This window comes from Parasteatoda tepidariorum, chromosome 3 (assembly GCF_043381705.1).
Source record: "Parasteatoda tepidariorum isolate YZ-2023 chromosome 3, CAS_Ptep_4.0, whole genome shotgun sequence".
In the NCBI taxonomy this organism is placed as follows: domain Eukaryota; kingdom Metazoa; phylum Arthropoda; class Arachnida; order Araneae; family Theridiidae; genus Parasteatoda; species Parasteatoda tepidariorum.
In genome coordinates, this window is record NC_092206.1 from 91,875,018 (window position 1) to 91,884,878 (window position 9,861).

The 9,861-nt window shown below is 31.3% G+C and overlaps 1 protein-coding gene across 1 annotated transcript in view; it reads left to right on the forward strand.

The window, feature by feature from the left end:
• The first annotated feature begins 7,863 nt into the window (after positions 1-7,863).
• LOC107443898 (uncharacterized protein PF3D7_1120000-like) overlaps positions 7,864-9,861 on the forward strand; it is a 37,206-nt gene continuing 35,208 nt past the window's right edge. The window contains exon 1 of the mRNA XM_043049039.2: positions 7,864-8,641. The gene's annotated coding sequence lies outside the window, so the exon portion shown is untranslated. The remainder of the gene's footprint in view (positions 8,642-9,861) is intronic.

Consider the following 9,861-nt stretch of genomic DNA (forward strand, 5'->3'; position numbering starts at 1 on the left):
AATGAAAAAAAAAAAAAAACAGTTAAAACGCAGTCAAAATGACTTCCTCTAGACAACCTAGTGTTAATAATCCGGAAGATAACAACTTACTGAATGTTTTGCGTTTCTTGTACTTCCACTCTGTTTTGCCAGGGCTCCTAAACGTGAGATCACTGCAGTCAGATTCTGACCGGTCGCTCGAGGAAATCGAGGGCGACCTGGAGAAATAGTTCCTTACATTCAATGAATAGCTCTTCTCGGCGATTTGCACTCGCCTAGCGCTATTATAACACGAAACGTACGACAGTTTTGTAGTGGGCGGCCGAAACCTTAAAAAGTAAGATGAAAGCGAGCACTGAGCAGCAACTGCTGGATTTGCCTCCTGCTGGCTAGAAAGAAGTGATAAGGGCAAAAATGATCCGTTTTTATGCGGAATCCAGACTGCGGTGACGATTTATCTAATCAGTTCAATTCTTTTGTTGACGTAAAAGATACCTAACAGATATTGCATCGATTGCCGAATCTTTACAACAGTGCTGCTAGTAGGAATCCGAAAAGAATTTTACTGTCCTATTTTGAAAAAAAAAGAGTTTAAAGAAAATTTATAATTTTGTAAGCAATTGATTTTACATAATTTTATTAATACAGTATATTCTTGATATCTCAAATTTGAAGGCCGCTAAAAAAATTTCGAGATAACAAAGTTAGAGCAGAATATGTTCTAAAAAGATAAAAAAAAATATAGTCTGGTCTGAAACATTACTCTAAAAAGTAGAGTTATGAAACATAAGAAAAACTACAATTAAATATACATGTAATGATGACAGTTGACTGCAAATTTAAATGCAGCAAAGATAACTTTATTTTTAAAAGTAAGACGAAAAATAATTATCCATTAAATAGAAAATTGATTTATAATGAACTTACATCGTGGTTTTAGTGAAATGTTGTTATGTCAATATATTGACATAACAACATTTAAACCTTGTATGTCAATATATATATATATATATATATATATATATATATCATGTTAAAATCTTTTAGAATTGATGACATTTTTAACAATACAAAATTCGGATTTANAACATGATATATATATATATATATATATATATATATATATTGACATAACAAGGTTTTCTAGATATCAAGAGTACACTGTAATTGGTTTTAAACTTTTCTGTTATATTGGATCGAAAATAGTTCTGCAGTGCGTTAATTGCTTTAAAATTATAAATAGTTATAAAAAGTAGCCCAAATAATATTGAAATGCATTTTTTTTAATCACATATATGGTATAAAAAATTATAAGGAAGTAGAATTAAAATTTTAAGAAAATTTTTTTTTAAAATCTAATTTAGCAAATAAAACTCTAATAAGCGATGTGTTGACAATTAATCTACATTATTAACACAAAAACCTTACCCAGGGTGTAGTCTTAGAAAAATCGCATTGTGGTAGCGAATAAAAAACAAACTTAGATAATTTAATACATTAATTACGACAACTAAATATTATGTTTGGAGGAAAATATATCTGAAGGAAAACTAAGGGCTACGAGATGACTTAAAGCTACATTTTAAATTCGCGTAATGTTAGCATTAACTTGAATTTACTAGAAATGTTAACCGTGGGAGTCATACAAATATTGACCTGTCTATGCTAGTCAAGTGTAGTCATTTGATCTTATAAGTTCAATATCTCTTAATTAAAGAAAGGCATTGAAAAAGTGATTATCAAAATATATAATAAGCATAATCATTTATGACATATTATCTATGATTGGTCATAAGGATGAATAAGAATAATATAAAGCAAACATTAAGACGTTACTTTTAAAACATGTAAATACTGTATTTTAGTTTGCAACTTAACGCTCGTGTTTTGTCCTGTAACTACCATTATGAAGCTATAACCCCGTTTTGCCAAATTGCCCAAATTTACAGAGAATATTTAAATGGTAAATAAAAAAAAGTATTTTATTTTTGTTACACTAGATGCATGTCAACACACCTCTCCCTAATTCAAAAATAAGGGAGTTGGGAGCTACTATGGCCCGTTTTCAGAAATAATTAAAAACTTTCAACTGCTCTCCAGGTCGGGATAACCTTGTTGACAACGTGCTGGACTCGCGTTCGTGAGAACGAGGGTTCGAATTCAGACGGCTGAAAACTCCCTGGTGCATGTTAAATCTGTCGGATCACAAAGTACTCCATGTTACCATTACAAATTATACCCCTGGGGGGATACTGAATTGGAGATTGATAGTTCTCTGGTTCAGGTCAAAATTACGATCTGTGGATGTATGAATGGGGCCGCCCAATAAACGGGTGTGACGTATGGGTGTGGTAGAAGTCGGATCCTTGGCCACAGATGACGCCACTGGAAAGTAAGAACAATCCTTCCTTAAGGGCCTACCACAACAACAACCGCTCTCCTGACTAAACTGTTGGGGGATCAAATTTTCCAAATAGTTGCTATCCTTCATATTAGGATAATGAAAAACTCAAATCTGCTGAAATAAAGATATGTTTATTCAGAAGAAGCATGCTTCTTCTGAATAAATTGCAATTCTGTCTTTATTTATTAATTTTATTAAAAATTGTCATTAATTATTTAGCAGTTTGATGTTTTGTACCATTTAGATTGACATTTAGTTTGTGAAAATTGGGATGGACCAGAGACCCGGTGATTGATACTAAAACGTGAAAATCCAAAAGGCTCATGCAGATTCAGAAATTCCATTGTGTGAAAATTCATAATACTTCAAAATTAGTAATCCTTCAGTGAATATCAAAAGGTTATTCAGTGTACTACCTGTACATTCCTTTAAAAAAAGTGTGATTTAGAAAAACAATGCATGCCGTGTAAAATGAACGAAAATGCCATCGAAATCGGTTCGCAGTTTCCTGAGATATCTTATATCAGAATTTAGCAATTTTCCATAGATTTAAGCGTTTTCACAGAATAATGGAAGTGGGCTGTACGCAGTTTAGGAAACAAAATATTTTTTTCCGTTTCTTTATTTCTTAAAAAAAGGCTCTAGAGTAACATTACTCCTTAATCAAGATAAAATCGGTCTGAAAACAATTTCAAAATCGATGTTTTGTACACGTGTATATTCAATGTATGCTGGTTGCACACCTATAGGCTTCTTCTGGAATTGATGGGGATGATTTTGTTATCGGAATTTGGTAAGAATTTGCTTTCTTATCTCAATTTAACCATTAACGTCTTTTAACAGACTTTTTATCTTAAATGTCAAAATTAAACAAGTACGGCAATTTTACCAGAACTCTTTTCTTCGTGTAGGGGAAATGTTTGTTTTCTAATGGAATTTATCATTCAGTAACATGTAAAGTAAAATAAAGTTGTTTCGATAACTTGTCAGAGTACCAAATGAAGCTTTTTAGCTAATAATAATGATGTAAAATATGTAAAGCATAAAGAAAGGAGGAAATCATAACACTTATATTAAATAACCTTATATCTTCCAAGTTACTACCAAAAAAGTAAAATAAAAGAGTCGCTGCGAATGACAATTCCGTTGTTTGTTTTTTTCTATATGACATATATTTATCATTTTAATAACATCACTGACACATATTTATCATCTAAATCTTTACAAACTTTGTTGCATTTTTCGTTAAATGGGGAAAAAACCGACTTATTTAAAGAAAGGCAAAATCCCCTTACTCCATTTACAAGCAATTTAGTAAAAAAAATATTCTGAAAAAATTATTTTAATGTTCAATTTAATTATTGATTGATGAAATCAACAAATTCGATTTTTGAAACATTAAAAGTGATTATATGACATAATTTTACGACATAATCAAAAGGCATCAAATACTGATTAAATTTGGGTGCTAAAAATAGCTTCTTCTCCACATAAATTCGTAGTAGCATTAAAATGCTAGAAAAAAATATTTACAGCAAAAAACATGATTGATAAAGCACTTATAGTTAAACAGTAAAACCAGTTGTCCTTAAATCATTTTATTAGTGTTTGCAAGAAAAGTTTTAAGCAACTACTTATATAAGTCCAAATAGTTTGTCCTTACGAGGAACTGATGTTGTTTTCCCCTCTATGCACTGAATATTTATTTATTTCATTTTTAATTATTGTTTTGTTTATGAATCCAATGATTCAAAAATTACTCGTTTACTTCATTTCACCTTTTTGTCTGAATATTATTAATGTCTACACCATGCACTGTACAGAAATAATTTTACAGAAGTGATCACGTCTAAAAAAATACTTATTTATTTTATTTTTGACAAGCTGAATGCCCGATCTTCGTACGGGATGAAAAGAATAAGCATCAACAAATCAGTTCTGAAAAGCACTGCAAAATCAGCACTGTAAGACAAATACAGACACAAATAATAAAGCTGAGGGTGTTATAACATTATTTTATTATTATTTGTCGCCCTCCTCGGTAACTTTACGTTATTAGTTAAAGCAAAACATGCATTTAGTAACTCATCCCATCAAAATAAAGATTAACTGTATGCACTATCATCTAGCATAATGCTGTTGCTCGAGGCAACTCATGATACTTTGCCACACTCAAGCAACTCTCTCCCGTACTTATATCTTCGAAGGGCTTAGAAAATCTATCATAAGAATGAACAGCTTTGGCGTAGTTGCAATTGGCATCAAATTTACTCATAAAATACTTTCTACCCATATAAGAGTATATTTTGTATCCATTAAAACTTAACCAATTACCACGACGTCAGTTGTGCCTATTACCAAAATTAATCATCATCGGAGTCAAGAATAGTATGGCGACTTTTTACAGTTCTCCATACAGACATTTTCTCCATTAATTTGGTTTTTCATTTCATAGCTTATTTTTTTTTCAATTATTACCAAAATTAATTAAACATCATTGACGTCAACAATAGTTTGCGGATTTTTTATGCTCTCTAACAGGGTTTAGTAACATTTCTCCATTAATTTTACTCTTTATAGTGCATAGCTTATTATTTTACTTCATTTAGTAACTACTAATTACCATTGGCATCAATAATAATATTTTTTTTTGTTTATTCTCAATGAATTAGTTTCATTTCTTCATTAATTTTGCTTATCAGGGCAAATTTTTTAAATTTCAATTACCGTTGATTTTAAATTGGTTAATTTTATAGTAACACGTTTTGAGAGAAGAACTATTATATACTTATTGAGAACTTATAGAGAACTTATTGAGAGAACTATTAGAGAACTATTATATACTTATTGAGAACTTATAGAGAACTTATTGAGAGAACTATTAGAGAACTATTATATAAACAAAATAATTAGTTGGTTTGAAATATCTTAGTAATACTTATTTGGTGACGTTTTGCTGCATGATCACTTTGATCCTTCAGATAGCGTGGCATAACGAATAAAAANTGATCTTTCAGATAGCGTGGCTTAACGAATGAAAAATAAGTAAGTATCACAGAATGCACCATAAACAATTTTTTTGATTAGAGCTTTAAGCTAGCAAATATCATTTTAAAAGGTTTTACGAAACTGAATCGTTTATAGTTCATTTTCAAACAATGGCTTCCACTAAGCCAATGAGAATATTCCATTTCTTAAATGTCTCTGAATTTAAAATATAAATAAAAAATCACAAACAGGTCTTCGTCATTTGTTTATTATTGTACTCATTCAGCTTCGTGTCGAATGTCGTATTTTTAGAGCTTACGGTTTTTACTAAAATCCTGTATACAGACGCACACGAACTCTTTATTTTACTATATGCATAGATTATTGTTTCGAGTATGGATTTAATGATTCAAATATTTCACGTTTACTTAACTTCTCTTTTTTTTTTGTTGCTTTAATTTGTTTTGTTTTTCAATTTAGACTTCTAAAAAAATGAAGCATAGAAATATAGACGCTTCCAAACGAGTATGGTAAATAAAAAGTTTTGAGGGAAACCGCTGTTGTTATTATCTTATCCAAGTAGTGCAGAGGAATCAAATAGCACCAAAGACGTCCACAACGGTTCGGGCAATACATAGAAAGGAGATTCTCCGGAGCCTACTAGATAGGACTTCTGCCTGTTAATCCGCAGAAAGTATTTTATTTCCCTTCTACCACCCCAAGAAGGATCCAATGGATGGTGTTTTCTATACTAGGGTGCACTGCAAGGTTTTTACTGCTTACATTTCCGGGTTACTGTTTCCGGTATATTTTGAAGCTATTGGCTCACAATGTAATTATTGTGTTTTGAAAATCCTTTGAGCAGTATTTCTGGCATACGTATGTTTGTTACCTGATTTATTATTTGTATTTAAAAAAAGAATCGTTACAAGAATCGTCATTTGTAAAAACGAATTGCTTTATAAAACACTTCTTACCTTGTCAACACTATACCAACTTCGAAATTTAAACCTAAATGATAATTCGTAAAATGAACTTAATCTCGCTGCTGGAACAATATGCTAATACTAGCGAATGATGGTGCTCGGCTTACAACAAGAACAAACAGTAATAAACAAGTGAAAAGAGGCCAATCCGGAACTGTCAATAAAGATAGCTCTTTCTAAATCTAGCAACCATGTCACCTTTTTTAAACAATACATCTATCAATATCCAAAACAAACTTTCACTTCAAACTCACCGAAATGACCTAATGTCATTAATATCTAATGAAATTTAGCAGATTTGAGCTCAGAAATTACATAATTTATTTCTGTTATTAAAAACAAAATTATCCTTTTGAAAATATCACTTCGCATAACAAGCTGTAGTGAGCAGCTGTATACTTTCTAACCGGAAGTATAACGGGTCAAGAGCTCGAGATTGTTCTTATTTACATTTATATTGAAAACACCATCCATGGAGGCATTCCCCTATCCTCATTCTGGGAACGCGACCTATAGGGGTTACAAGCTCCCATAAGGGGAAGGAAGCTTTTTTAATTTTTATATGCTCCAGCTCCATATAATGAAAACTCTAATTGAATAAGTTTGAGTGCTCTATAAATCTAGTTTAAATACAATGGAAAAATATTACCTATCCAGCTGCCTCGACACCAGTGACCAATATTTGCTGAGAGTACTAAATGACTGCAACTGGTTTATCTGTTACCATTACTTTTTCGTCGAAGCTGAAACTACATATCAAAATCAATGCTTAAGAAACGTCTCAATCCCTTTACAGTGTTTTCACGAGACGTAACTCACGTAACTATTTATTATCAACAAGGAATGTCACGTTTTTCGGGAAAGAAAACTAAGGTTGTTTGGGTTCCCTAAAAACAAATACTTCGAGATAGTTCTGTTTTCTTTCATTAACCTTCTCAAGTATAATTTATTTCCCTAAAATTCTCTCACGAATGTTTTGCACGTTGCGCAAAAAAGTAAACCTTTAATAACTTTTAATCTAATGATCGGATCATGTTCTAGAACTCTATCTCACATTAATTAACGTGTATTAGATTAGGTCCTCGAACCGTTAAGATTGAATCTTAGTACGTAGAGATATGATGATTTTATAATAAGTCTTTAAAGATTGTGGCTTTTTTTTCTGAGCACTCAACGAGTTATTTTACAAGATTTTAATTTATATACAAGATTTCGTAATTTGAAATATCTTTTGCTTAAATTAATTAACTTGTATTAGATTAGGTCCTCGAACCGTTAAGATTGTATCTTACTACGGAGAGATATGATGATTTTATAGAAAGACTTTAAAGAAAAAAAAAATTTTGTGTTTTTGTGTTTTTTTTGTTGTTGTTTTTTTAAACTTTTTTTTTAGTACTCTACAAGTTAGTTTTACGATCAGTCCTATAAATTGAAGTTTTGATTATTATGCAGAAAAGTACTCAGAAAGTTTGCCTTTTCATACCATTTGATATTTTTTTGCATATCGTTAATAAATATTTATTTATTACCCTTGAAATTTTTTTAAACTTCATCCTCGGAATAGAACTTGTAAGTAATTGCGAAACTAAGCATTTTTATGCTAGAATTGACTTTTGGAAATTGTTCAAACCACAGAAAACAAACACTCAAACATCCCCGTAGTTATATAAATAGATTCCAAGTAACAACACGATAACAGACATTTCGAACTCAATTATTTGATTATGACAATGCTTCCCCAGCTCTCACTGAAACTCGATTGCTTTCTTATCACTGAGACCTTGTTGTTGCCAACTGCACAAAGTGAAAATATAGAGAAAAAATCACCTTATCATTTTATTTCTGATAGCAAACTTCACGAAATCAATTGTTTCCAGGTGCCCTTTTTTATCCAGCTATCAGACTATAGTTATTTTTTTCAGTGATAATCTTAGTTACTGATATGGGAAAAAGAATTTTAAGTAACATTAAAACTTGTTAACGAATCGTAATTTGTAACAGAAGTGAAGTATAAAAAAACATTGAGTTATAAAAATAATCTCAAAAATAATGTAAAATTCTATCAATTACATTTTTCCATAGAAGAAAGTGGTATTTTGACATGCATAAAGGGCAATATTTCGTATGGGTCGTAATACAAATTCACGCGGGCGCTTTTTATTCTGATAATGTCTATCTAAAGATATGACTAAGATTTACATGACTTTAGTTTCACTTTAGATCTCTGTAAGAGCTGCTTCACTTCATTATAAGCTTTTTCTTCTCTCGGTTGTTTTCCTGTTTGGTAAGTATTTCTTTTAATCTCTGCGTAACATAAACACATACTGACCTTAGACTGTTTGTTATTGCTGTTGGGGGCCATATTGGGCAGATAATAACATGGTTCGACATTTAATAAAGTACTTGAAATTGAGGGCTGTCATGAACATTAGAATATATTAATTAAAAGAATATATTAATTAAAGTTATGTAAATTATTAATTCATTTCTTATTTTTAACGGCACTTTTTAATCTGTTCTGTTTTTGATTATTGATAGATAGATATTTTTTCTGTATGAGCAAGTATTATACTTTAGAATGTTAACTCTTCATTTGCTTTATAAATGTTGGAATAAGCGCACATTCTCAAGACTCATCAAAAGTTAAAAAGTATCTTTTGAAGTAGTTTTTTATCCTTCGACAATCGTGTTTACGTGCTGTGTGAGTGTTGTAGATCAGCAAAGACGAGATCAATAAAATATTACATAAATTGCCTAAATTGTTCGTCGTACAGGAAGGGCAGCTATCAGAATAAAATTTACAACGATATATATATTAGGGTAGCTTTTTAAGCAAGGGCTGTTTGAAAATAAAAACTAAACGATAAATCAATTTATAGAATTAAATTTATTTTAAGATTCCACATACGTTTCTCTTTTTTTCAGCATAGTTGCCAAGTTTATTTAATAACTCATCATACCTTATAACTAGATTTAGAATACCCTCTTCATACAAACTTGCCGCCTACTCCGTTAATCACACGGCCGTTTTCACGTATTCGTTATCGTTGTAGTGATTACCACCAAAATGATGTTTGAAGTATCGGAAAAGACGAAAATCACTCAGCGCGAGGTCTGGGCTGTACGGAGGAGGGGTCCAAAACTTCCCAACTAAAAGAGTCCAATAAAGCTGGGATCTGAGCTGCGGAGAGAGACATTGTAATAGAGTAGTAAAACTCGCTGTCAGCATGGCAGGGAATTTTTCTATCTCACAAATCTGCCAGTGAATGAATGTATGCAGCAGACAGGTTTTTTTTGCTGACTAAAAACGTATCACTGACAGTATCTCGTGCGTGGCTGACTATTTGTTAAACTTGAACATTTTAAAGAAGCAGAACTTGCCGTACAGTTTACCTACACAGCTGAAAGTGAGCACATTTCTTCTCAAGGAATGCGTTGCGCACACTTCACCTATTGGTGATCTGTATTTTATATGATTGGTGATTTGTATTTTATATATATATA